The sequence below is a fragment of the Furipterus horrens genome, unplaced genomic scaffold, assembly GCF_987537825.1.
Source record: "Furipterus horrens unplaced genomic scaffold, mFurHor1.1.pri manual_scaffold_8, whole genome shotgun sequence".
NCBI classification, from domain to species: Eukaryota; Metazoa; Chordata; class Mammalia; order Chiroptera; family Furipteridae; genus Furipterus; species Furipterus horrens.
Genome location: NW_028327178.1, coordinates 102833535 through 102844335, shown reverse-complemented (window position 1 = coordinate 102844335; position 10801 = coordinate 102833535). Strand labels below are relative to the sequence as shown.

The following is a 10801-nucleotide window of genomic DNA, read 5'->3' as shown; positions in this document are numbered from 1 at the left end:
TTCATTTCCTTTGCCAAATTTGGGGAGTTTTCCTTCATTATTTTCTCACATATGCTTTCAATTTCTTGCTCTTCCTCTTCTCCTTCTGGTACCCCTATGATTCAGATGTTGGCACGTTTAAAGTTGTCCCAGAGGTTCCTAAGCCTCTCCTCATCTTTTTCAATTTTTGTTTCTCATTTTGTACTGGTTGACTTTTTTTCTTTCTTATGTTCCAAATTATTGACTTGAACCCTGGTTTATGTCCCTTCACCATTGGTTTTGTGTGGATCTTCCTTTGTTTCGTTTGGCATAGCCTTTACTTCTTCCCTTATGCATTTGTTGTACTTAAGCATATCTGTCAAGCCTGTGAGCATCTTTATCACCAGTGTTTTGAACTCTGCGTCTGTTAGGATGGCTATCTCCTTGTTGCTTAATTCTCCCACTGGAACCTTAGTTCATTCCCCTTTTTGGGCCATACGTCTCTATCTCCTCATCTTGACAGGCTCCGGTGTTTGTTTGCCTCTGTGTCTTAGGTAGAGCTGTTGCACCTGTTCCGTTGTAAGGGGCGGAGCCTTAGGTACTCGTCAGTACACGGCAACCTGTTTCACCACGTTGTGGCGCTGTATGTGGGGGAGGGGTCAGGGAGGGAACAATGCCGCTTGCTCAGCACTCACCCTTTTTCAAGGCATTTCTCCCACTTCCGTATGGGACTGGCGCCCCTCTAGCTGCTGCCCTGGTCGTCGTTCCCAGAGTGGGTGGGTCTGCGGATGTTCTAGGACCCTGGGGGCCCTTTAGACAAGCAGACTTGGCTGAGAGACCGGCAGTTTCTGCCTCCGCCCCAACCCCCACTAGTTTGCACAGTCAGAAGCAATGAGTCTTTATTATCCCTGGTGCTGGGACCGTGAGCTGTGCGGTCTGGTCTGGAGCTGGGAACGCTCCCCAGGTGTCCCTCCTGACTTTTTAAAACACGTGACTGCGCTTTCTGCTGGCCTGCCACTGCCGCCGCTGCTGCCTCCACCACACCGAGTCCTCTCCGCCCAGCTCCGCCCTTCCTACCTGTCTGGGTGAGTATTTCTTCTTTGTATCTTTGTTTGTTGGACTTCCATGCAGCTCAATTTTCTGGAACTTCTGGTTGTCTCTAGTTTTAAGGTAGTTGTATTCCTTCTTAGTTGTGGAGGGAGACGCAGCGTGTCTGTCTACGCCTCCATCTTGGCCGGAAGTCCCGGAATCTGCTTTTTAACAAGACCGCCAGGTGTTTCTGACGCACAGTCAAGCTCGAGAAGAACCAGTCTCGGCTTAGAAACACCCAAGAACACGTTTTCATCCTACAAGAGGAAAAAGTGGCCGGAATTGCTGCTTCTCTCCTCTGTTTTCACACCTCTCAAACACCCTCCGACACTTTCCACCTTGCTGGAAGAACAAAGAAAGAAAAGAAAATGCACACACACACACACACAGGTGCTCCTGAACATGCACGCATGTATATGCATGCACAGCACCGATCTTATTTACCATTCAAGTGATGGCTAACAGGCACGTATTTCTTTCGTGAACGCAATTTCCTACCAAAAAAACATGCGTAAGTCTCCAGGCAATTCTCCCACCAAGACATGCAAGCTGTACGGGTCTTCCACGCCTAGAGGTCAGAGATGATGCTTCAGACACTTAAAAGACAGTCAGCAGTAAAACTGGATGAAGGATGACGGCCCTTATTCTTCTCCGTTGTCTGGGAGAAGAATCCATCAGTGGGGGCCTGTCATTTTGGATGGAGAGCAGAGGTCACTGTGGCTTAAACTGTCAGGACCTTGACTTTGATTACTCAGCTCACCCTGAGGCCTCTCCATCGTCAATCCACTGCCTTTAATGGCTTGGAGTCAGGCCTTTTACAGCAACCATCTCTATAAACAAAGTATTTTGGGTCTAAAAAAGTGGTTTCTTCTCTGGGTAAGACTCTTTGACTTAATTGTCCTCTCACCACCAACTCCCATGCTTCAAAGGATCAAGACTGTACAAAAGAAACACAATATTTTATTCTGTGTCCCTTCAGAACACAAAACCACATTTGAATTTCATGCCTCCCTGAGGGAGATGACTGTTGCCACCGGGTTCCAAGCTGGATGGCTTTGGAGGTCAGGCCGAGGGGACAGACATCCCAGGCTTCAACTATTTTCTCCTGGTCTCTGAACTTCGGTCTCTGGCCTTGACTTTTCTCTGGATTCTGTCTCCCCAAATCTCACGGAGCCATCTCTAAGCTTCCATCTGCCAACACAGGAAGGAAAAGAAAGGTTGCGGCATAAATATTTAGCCCAAAGGTCTCAGAGAGAGTTTTTGAGAGGCTCCGGCAGGGGGGTTCCAGGCTTGGCTGGCCTCACAGCTTCTCCGATTGCCACCACCTTCGTCCTTCCTGCCTGTCCTCAAGGCTCCATCTCTCCAGCCTCACCACCCAGGGCAATCAGTGATGGCACCCCAGGGAGGCTTGGTGGTGGTGGCCGAATTTGGATCCCCTATAATCTCTAGCACTGCTCCCAAAGCTGTCCCCAGGAAACACAGAGTCAGAGTGAGTTCAGATAACCTGCCCTTCGGACTGGGCCACTGCCCAGATTCCTCCCACGTAGACAGTCTGGGTCTGCTACTGCAAAAATTTGATGTCCTGTGCAGCAGAGCTTAACGAACATCTGGAGCTCTGAGCCAGACCCGAGTTCGAATCCTGATGCTTCTTAGCTGGGTGCCCGTGGGCAAGGTGCTTTGGCTCTCTGTGCCATCATTTCCTCTATGTAGAATGAGGCTAAGGCAGGGGGGTCTTAACTGGGGGTGATTTTGCCCCCTGGGAGACATGTGGCAATGTCTGGAGACATTTTGAGTTGTCACAACTGGGGGAGTGTGCTATTGGCATCTAGTGGGTAGAAACCAGGAACGCTGCTAAATATCCTATAGGGCACAGGATGACCTCCACAACACACAACTGTCCAGCACAGATGTCATTAGTGTCAAGGCTGTGAAACCCCAGGGTACTGGGACCTCCACGTGATAGGGTTCTTGGGAGGATAAAGTTCACATAATAGTTAACACAGGGGCTTACACAAGCTAAGTGCCTGATCCATGGCTGCTAATATAATAATTATTTTCCTCTCTATGGACTTCATCTTCTTCTCTCTGGCCCCAGACCACCTCCTCACTCAACTCCAGGGGGCGTCTTTCATGGTAAATTGCACAGAAATGGTGCCTCCTGGTGTTGTGCAAAGAAGACACCTTGCCCAAGCCCGTTTCCACATCCCAGCCCCAGGCCTGCTGCGGCCACCACACCGTTCTCCCTGCCTCCTGGCTTGCTCCCCTTCGTTAGAGTCTCCACACCACCACCACAGTGAATCCCTCATAGCCAGTGGTTTTTGAGCACTAAGAAGGTCCTAACTGCTTTATGTACATTGTCTTACTTAATCCTTAGAGGAACCCTGAGAAGCAAATACTAAGATTGTCTCCTCTTTAGAGGAGGGGAAACTGAGGCTCAGAGAGGTAGAGTAACTGACCCAAAGTCACACAGCAAGTAAGTGGCAGAGCTGGGATTTGCAACCAGGTTTGACTGAGTCCAGACCTTTTAACTGGAATAATCTCTGTACTCACTAAGACAGTGGGTGTGCTTCAGAATCACCTCAGGGAGTGGGGTGGGGATGGTTAAAATGGAGAGCCCATCTATGGTGGACCCCAAGGATCTGCATTTTGACAATCTCCCCTCAGCACCCCACTGCATGGGTGATTCTGATGCTAATGGTCTACAGATCACAACAGGAAAAAGACTCTCAGATCCTGTTACTCCTCCTCCTAAAACCATCAATGGTTCCCCTTCCCCCTCAGAACCGAGTTTAAAGTTTTGGACATGTAACTCTTCCTTCACCTTAGTTTTTGAGTTTGCGTCCTGTCTCTCACCCCGGGGCATTTGCACATGCTGCATCCCCTGCTGGCAATACACTGTGAGCCTTCCGTCTCCCTTAGTGGTTCCTATAGGTGCTGGGCTGGTCGTTAGGAGTCTTGGGTCTTAGCCTCGTTGGCAGCATCACACAGTAGTAATTTGGACACGATCTTCACTCTCTTGGGGCCTCAGTTTCTCCACTGGAGCCACGAGGATTTGACTAGATGTTGGCTCTGGGAATAGAAGTGTCCAGATGAGGATTTCACCACCATGGCCTGGCATATGGGTCACCCCACTTCCTGGCAGGTGCTCAGCGCTAAGTCATCTGCTGATAAGTTCCAGGGAAGACCAGCCCAGTAACTTGTTTTGTCAGATCAGCTTTCCATCACCTTATCTCCAGCCGGCTTGCTCATAATATTTAGACACTTGAGAGTAGAGAAATTTAATGACTCAGAGAGAAAGCAGCTACGACCAGCCCCTGATCCCTGAACTCTCTTCCCTGGACAGGGACGCGCCCTCCCAGATGCAGAAATGTTCTTTCCCCACCAGCAACTCTTGGCGAAGGCAGGCAGAAACAAGCCCAGAGAGGAGGAACGACTTCCCTAAAGCCACACAGCCAGCCAATGGCACGCGTGCATTAAATATTTCCTGAGCACCTACTTGGCGTAAGTCCCATGGCAGGTGCTGGGAGACAGTGGTGAACAGGACAGGGCAGGGAACTGTCCTTGTGGGGACTTCAGTCATGGCTGAAGGATCTTGATCATATTAAGAGCTAACACAAAGCTCTTTTCATGTGCTGGTCACCATTTTAAATGCTTTATGTGATTTATTTGTTTAATCCTTTTATTAGTCTGATGAGGTGGCTGCTGTCATTTTACAGTAAAGAAGCTGAGACATGGTAGGGTGAAGACCATTGCCCAAGGTCACACAGCTAGTGTAGCGGGCTTAATGGTGGACCTCCAAGATATCAGGTCCTATGTAATCTGTGGAACCAGCCAATGTCACCATATATGATCAAGTCTTTGCATATGTGATTAAATTAAGAGTTTTGAGAAGAGAAGATTATCCTGGATTATCTGGTGGGGCCTAAATGCCACCACACGTATCCTTACAAGAGGAAGACAGAGGAAGAGTAGACGGACACACAGAAGAGGAGGAGGCGATGTGAAGACAGAGCCCGAGACTGCAGTAATGTGGCAACAAACAAAGGAATGCTGGCAGCCACAAGGAGGGGGAAGAGGCGAGGGATGATGCTCCCTGAGACCCTCCAAAGGGAGCACAGCCCCAGCAACATCTTGGTTTTGGCCCAGTGAAACTGATGTTGACCTTCTGGCCTCCAGAACTGTCTGAGAATAAGTTTCTGTTGATGTTAACCGTCAAGTCTGTGGTAATTTGTGGCAGCTACAGGAAACTAATACAAGTAAATGGTCAAGCCAGGATTTGAACCTGGGCAGCCTGTTAATTTTCAGTTTTACAGATACATCTTACTTCTGTTCCTCTGGCTTTTGTCAGCCCTAGGCCTGCAAGATGGTAAATATGATCACTCAAAAGCAAAGCCTGGTTTTTTCCCAGTTTTTCTGCTGGCTGGGAGGCAGGCGTGAAGACAAGAGCTGGGGCAGCTTCCTTGTACCCAGAGATTGAAGATGCATGTTTGGGCACAGCTGAGCCACCTCACCAGCTCTGGATGAGTGACCTCTAAATTGCCACTCTAGAGACAGAAATAAACTTCTGTTGTTAAAAAAAGAAGGAAGGAAGGAAGGAAGGGAGGGAGGGAGGAAAAGGAAAGGGAAGGAAAGGAAAGGGGAGGAAAGGAAAGGAAAGGTAAAAACCTCATTATCTGAGTTCCTCCCAGAAATGTCTGAGTTCACAGCTACGTTCAAGTTTTACGGAGAGGGAAATGAACAGTATCCAACTTAATAACCATTTTTTGTGTTAGTTTTCTTGTGTAAGGAGCCTTCAGTACCATGTTGGAGTCAAGTCAAAGAAAACGTTTTTCTCTAGACAAACTTACAGATAGCCTTTTTCTTTTTCTCCTCCTCTTCTTTAAATATCAGGTGTACAGGCTGATGCAACTCAATACATTTCTCTTTTTATCTTAGCTGCCAGGAAACTCAATTAAAATCACTCAGCCATCGTGACTGTTTTGTCTCAGGTGCATCGTAGTAACATCTGTGTCTATGCTCCACTGCACCCAGGGTTATCACTTAACATTTCTTGTTCTGGGAGACTTGGTGGACTAGCCACAGTTCAAATTCATCTCTGGCTCACCAGTTTCCCAGCTGGGAATTGGAGATGATAATCATAGAGAAATAGATCTCCAAGATTCATCTTGTCCTTCTGGTAATAGAACCCGCCTCTTATTTTAGGAGGCACCCCTCCTCCACTCAGTCCACATGGTCTAGGATGGCCTCTGTGAGGGGCTGGGCTGTCTTTCCTGTGGTTTCTTATCCTCAGGCAGACTAGCCCAGGCTTCTCATGATGGCTCTTCGGGGTCCAAAAGAGAGAGAGCAGAAACGGCAAGGACTCTGGAGGCCTATGCTGGGAACGGGCACAGCATCACTTCCCTGCATTCCATAGGTGTGTGTAGCGATCTGTTAGCCCGAATCCTTATCTTGCTCCAGACTCCAATCGTTCATTTTGTATATGTGATGGAAGGCAGGCCGTTAGCCAAAGCTGTTTCATGGGCTTTTTCTTTGGGCACTGTAGATCCCTCCCCTTCCCCCTTCCAGGCCTTGGGATGAACACACAATCTCAAGGTTTTCCTTTTCCTGGCTAGTGGAGATGATACACACAGACTTTCAAGGGCTCCTCACCTCCTGCACTATCACAGTTTTGCTTGTTTGGAATGCCTGGCAGCCTTAATGAACCAGGCTCAGGACCGCTGGGCCAATGGGTGAGAGCTGTCTCCCTTTGCTTTTAGCCGCCTGTATTAAGTTCTTTGTTAGGTTGGAATGGTGAGGGCCCTGCCTCTGTTTCCCCTCCGGCTGCTCCTTCTTAGCTGCTACATAACACTTCAACTGGGGCTGCTAAGCTGGCAGGAGACCGGGGCTGCTAAGAGCCATCTTAAACAACACAGGGAGAGGCTGCCTGAGGGTGAAGCCAACACAGAGGAAAGCAGAGCTGAGAGATGGAGTGAAATGAGTCCTGACTGCATCCTTGGAGCTCCTGGATCCTACCATACCTGAAGCTGCATTTCCCCTCCTCCCTGAAGCCAGGATTCTACCCTTACGGACTTTCCCTGCTAGTGCCAAAAAATTATTATTTTTTCGCTTAAGCCCCTTTGAGTTGCATTCCTATCACTAGCAATGATAAACATCGTAACTATTACTTGTGGACGGACAGCTATCATACTGAACCAGAACGCAGGGACAGAGAGAGTTTTTCCTTTTGGGACCTAGTGACAAGGGTCAATGAAAGCACAGGAGCTTTGGAGTCTTGTTCCTTCATTGGGAATGGGAACCTGCAGTTGATAGGAACAGAGAAAAGCCAGGCTTTGGAGTGGGACATCCTGGAGTCTCATGCCACCTGCATTGCTTGCAAGCTCCCCAACATTGGTTAATGGCGCTGTGATTCCTTCCGCCTCAGGTGCTCATAAGGGTTCCAGGAGCTCACGCCTCTGCATGAGCTGGATGCAGAGGGAGCGCTCACTAACTGGCACTGACGAACCTCAGTCTTTCTCCTTGAAGCTCAGTTTCCCTGTGACCAAGATGGGGTGCAGGCAGATGTCTTCCTGGAGGGGAGCAGGGTGAGGGGGAATGCTGGTCTCTATAGCACCTGAGTGAAGGTGGTCTTATTAAGCCTGGCTTAAGATTTTGCCTTTCTTGCCACGTGAAGCTCATGAAAAGATCAGACCATGGACAGAGGAGAGTAGCTGAGGTTTTGGTTGTATTTACTGTATGCCAAGGGAAATTGAGGCCCAGAAAGGTTAAGTAACTTGCCTGAGGTTACACTGTAAGTGGCAGAGCTGGGATTTGAACCCAGGCATCCAGCTCCAGAATATCCCCGCTCCTAATCATTGCACTAGATGACCTCTCTGGAGACTATAAAAGACTTTTCTTTGCATAGCCAAAGTCAAAGTGAGGGCATTAGCAACCTCACTGGTATCTATGTAAATAGGGCCTTGATTTTTGTGTGTACAAAGGAGTGTTCCAGGACTTGCCAACTAGCCATCTCAGGCTGCCTCCAACCTGGACATGTTTTATTTGGTCCATGCGAGTATTTTACATATTGGAAAAATAACCTTTTTTTTTCTCCCTGGCTTCTCTTAAAGGTAGGGCTGGAGCTGAAGGGCGGGGCTAGATATGAAGGAGGGTCTGTTCATTGCACGGGAAGGGAGAGGAGAAGGCCCGACCCCTGAATAAGGCTCAGTCTGAGGCGGTTTCCTGCACTCTGGGGAGGCCTCTTCTGGGTCCCCGCACACCCCCAGGAGCCAGCCATTCATCCTGCGGGGAGCACAGTGCCCTCTTGTCCCGTCCCCGCCCCCGCCAGCCCGGAGCCCAGGAGGGGGAAGGCAGCTGGGCCTCTGGTTGGAGCCCTGACTCCACCAGCCCTGGGCTCTCTCTGTGTCCCTGCTGATCCCGTCCCTCTCTGGGTTTCCTTTTCTCAACTGTGAGATGCCAAACTTCCAACCACCCCACCTACTTTCTGATCCTCCTACTGGGATCCATTCTCCCATCTTGTTTGTCCATCAAGGTCAGTGGGTGGGTACATGATCCAAACTCAGCCAATCAGATTCTCTCTTGGGAGAACAAGAAACTTAAGGAAAACTAAGGCTAAGATGGGGAACAGTTGGTGCCCTGACGATCCTGCCTCTTGGTTCCGGCTTCTCATTCCTTGGAGGCGACCTGCCGCTGTCCTTCCCAAGTCCCAGCTAGTCAACTCCTTCCTTCGTTCCTCCCTCGCTCCCCTTCTCCCGGCCTCCTCTGGCTCCCTCTTCATTTTCCTCCCCGGCATTTTCCCCAATCAGTTTTGCCTCTTTGGGCCATGGTTTCACCATCTGAAAGTTGGGAAGAATAATAGTACCCATTTTATAGGGTCTTGTGCAGATTAGATGGGTTAATATGAAAAAGTGTTTCAAATGGCCTAAGGTACCAACTAAGTTAGAGCTTTAATTAGAAAAATATTTAAAACTGCTCCTCCCTTACGGGTCTGGTTTTCGGCATTGAAGGAGGCAGCACACATAATATTTTCCTTTCCTGACACAATTTGTTTGTGGCCTTTAGGATACAGACATGAGCCAGACCTCGTTCCTGGAAGAGAGAAGGCAGGGATGCGGGTGGAAAGGGCTGCCCTTTCCCAGTCAAAGCCCGCCATTTTCTGAAGGAGCTGGGTCTTGACATTATCCTCACGACCTTCCAATAGCCAGATAAGAGAGTGGAAGTTCAGCAGGACCTAAGAATTACCCAGATGTCTTGTCTCTGCTGGACAGTGAACATCTGGACACACTAAGACTCCCACAGGGGAACGTTGGATGATTGTCACTGGGTCGCAGCCCCGTGTACAGCTAGACAGAAGAGGACATTTCCTGAGAGGCTGCCTGACATGTGGGCTTCCCTTCCCTGAGGAAGGCTTAGATGCGCCCATTGTACAGATAAGGTAAAGCAACTCGCTTAGGGTCACGTAGCTAATGACTGCCAATGTTGGGATTTGAATTTAGCTCTCAAGCCCATGGATGTTCCAGCTGTTTCCCCACGGGCTTGGGATGGTCTGCTCTCATCTCCGTTCCTGAGGCTGTGCCCGTCTTGTCCCTAGCAGAACCCTGTCCGTCTTATGGGTCAGGTGAGTTTGGAGTCTCTTCTACTTTCCAGAGCCTGCCTGTTCCTGCAAGATGTTGTAGCCAAGAGAGCTGGACATCCTGTTAGCCTGAGAAATGCAGAAAGCCCGAGCTGTACAAAAAAACAAAAATAAAAACAAAAATGCAAAAATAATAAAATGAAGCAACATTTTGAATGCTCACCATGGGCCGATACTATGAGAGATGTTTCAGACGTGTTCTTTATTATCTCACATAGTCCTCTCACCCATCCGTAACTGGAAGGTCATCTTAGTTAGAAACGTTCTGGCTGCATGTAAGAGAAAATCTGACTCATGGTGCGTTTACTTGATTATCTCATTAAACAAGAAGTTCAGCTCTTTCTGCGGATGCACTCCCAGCGTTGGCAGCCGGCACGCCCTGGACATGCAGGACGGCAGCGAGTTCGAGGACCTGTACGTGCTATGGAAATGCCCTGCCAGCGACGGCCTCATCAGCGCCAAGGACCATGCGCCCATCCTGATGAACGTGGCCGAGGCTGACAAGGTGATGGGCAGGGTCAATGACCAGTTTAAAACCTACGCTATCTGCGGGGCTATTGGCAGGACGGGCGAGTCCGATGACGCCATTCTCTGACTGGCCAAGGCCCACGGCATCATCTCAGAGAACTTCTGACTGGAAAGCATTACAGATGTGAACTTTGGCATAAATAGTGAACTTCCCCCACTCCCCCAGGAAGTCTAGAAGTAGGTGGTTCCAGGGGGGATTGTTCTGCAGCTCTAGTTCGGGGCTGTGCAATTTCCTTTGCCTTTCCTCCTAACACCCCCACCCTCAGTCCTCACACAAGAACACTCAAAAAGAGGCAGCAGCTCTGGCTGGTGTGGCTCAGTGCATTGAGTGCCCCCCTGCAAACCAAAAGGTTGCTGGTTCGATTCCCAGTCAGGACACCTGCCTGGGTTGTGGGTCAGGTCCCCAGTTGGGGCATGCAGGAGAGGCACCCGATCTATGTATCTCTGGCACATTGATGTTTCTCTCCCTCTCATTCTCCCACCTTCCCCTTCTCTAAAAATAAATAAATAGAATCTTAAAAAGAAAAAGAGGAGGCAAACAGGGTGGGAACATATACCAGAAGGCACCCCCGCAGCCGCCCTGGATCAATCCTTAGC

General features: G+C 49.3%; 1 pseudogene; it reads left to right on the top strand.

The window, feature by feature from the left end:
- Nucleotides 1–10061: 10061 nt before the first annotated feature.
- Nucleotides 10062–10271, top strand: LOC150003687 (small ribosomal subunit protein eS21 pseudogene; annotated as a pseudogene).
- The last annotated feature ends 530 nt before the right edge of the window (nt 10272–10801 follow it).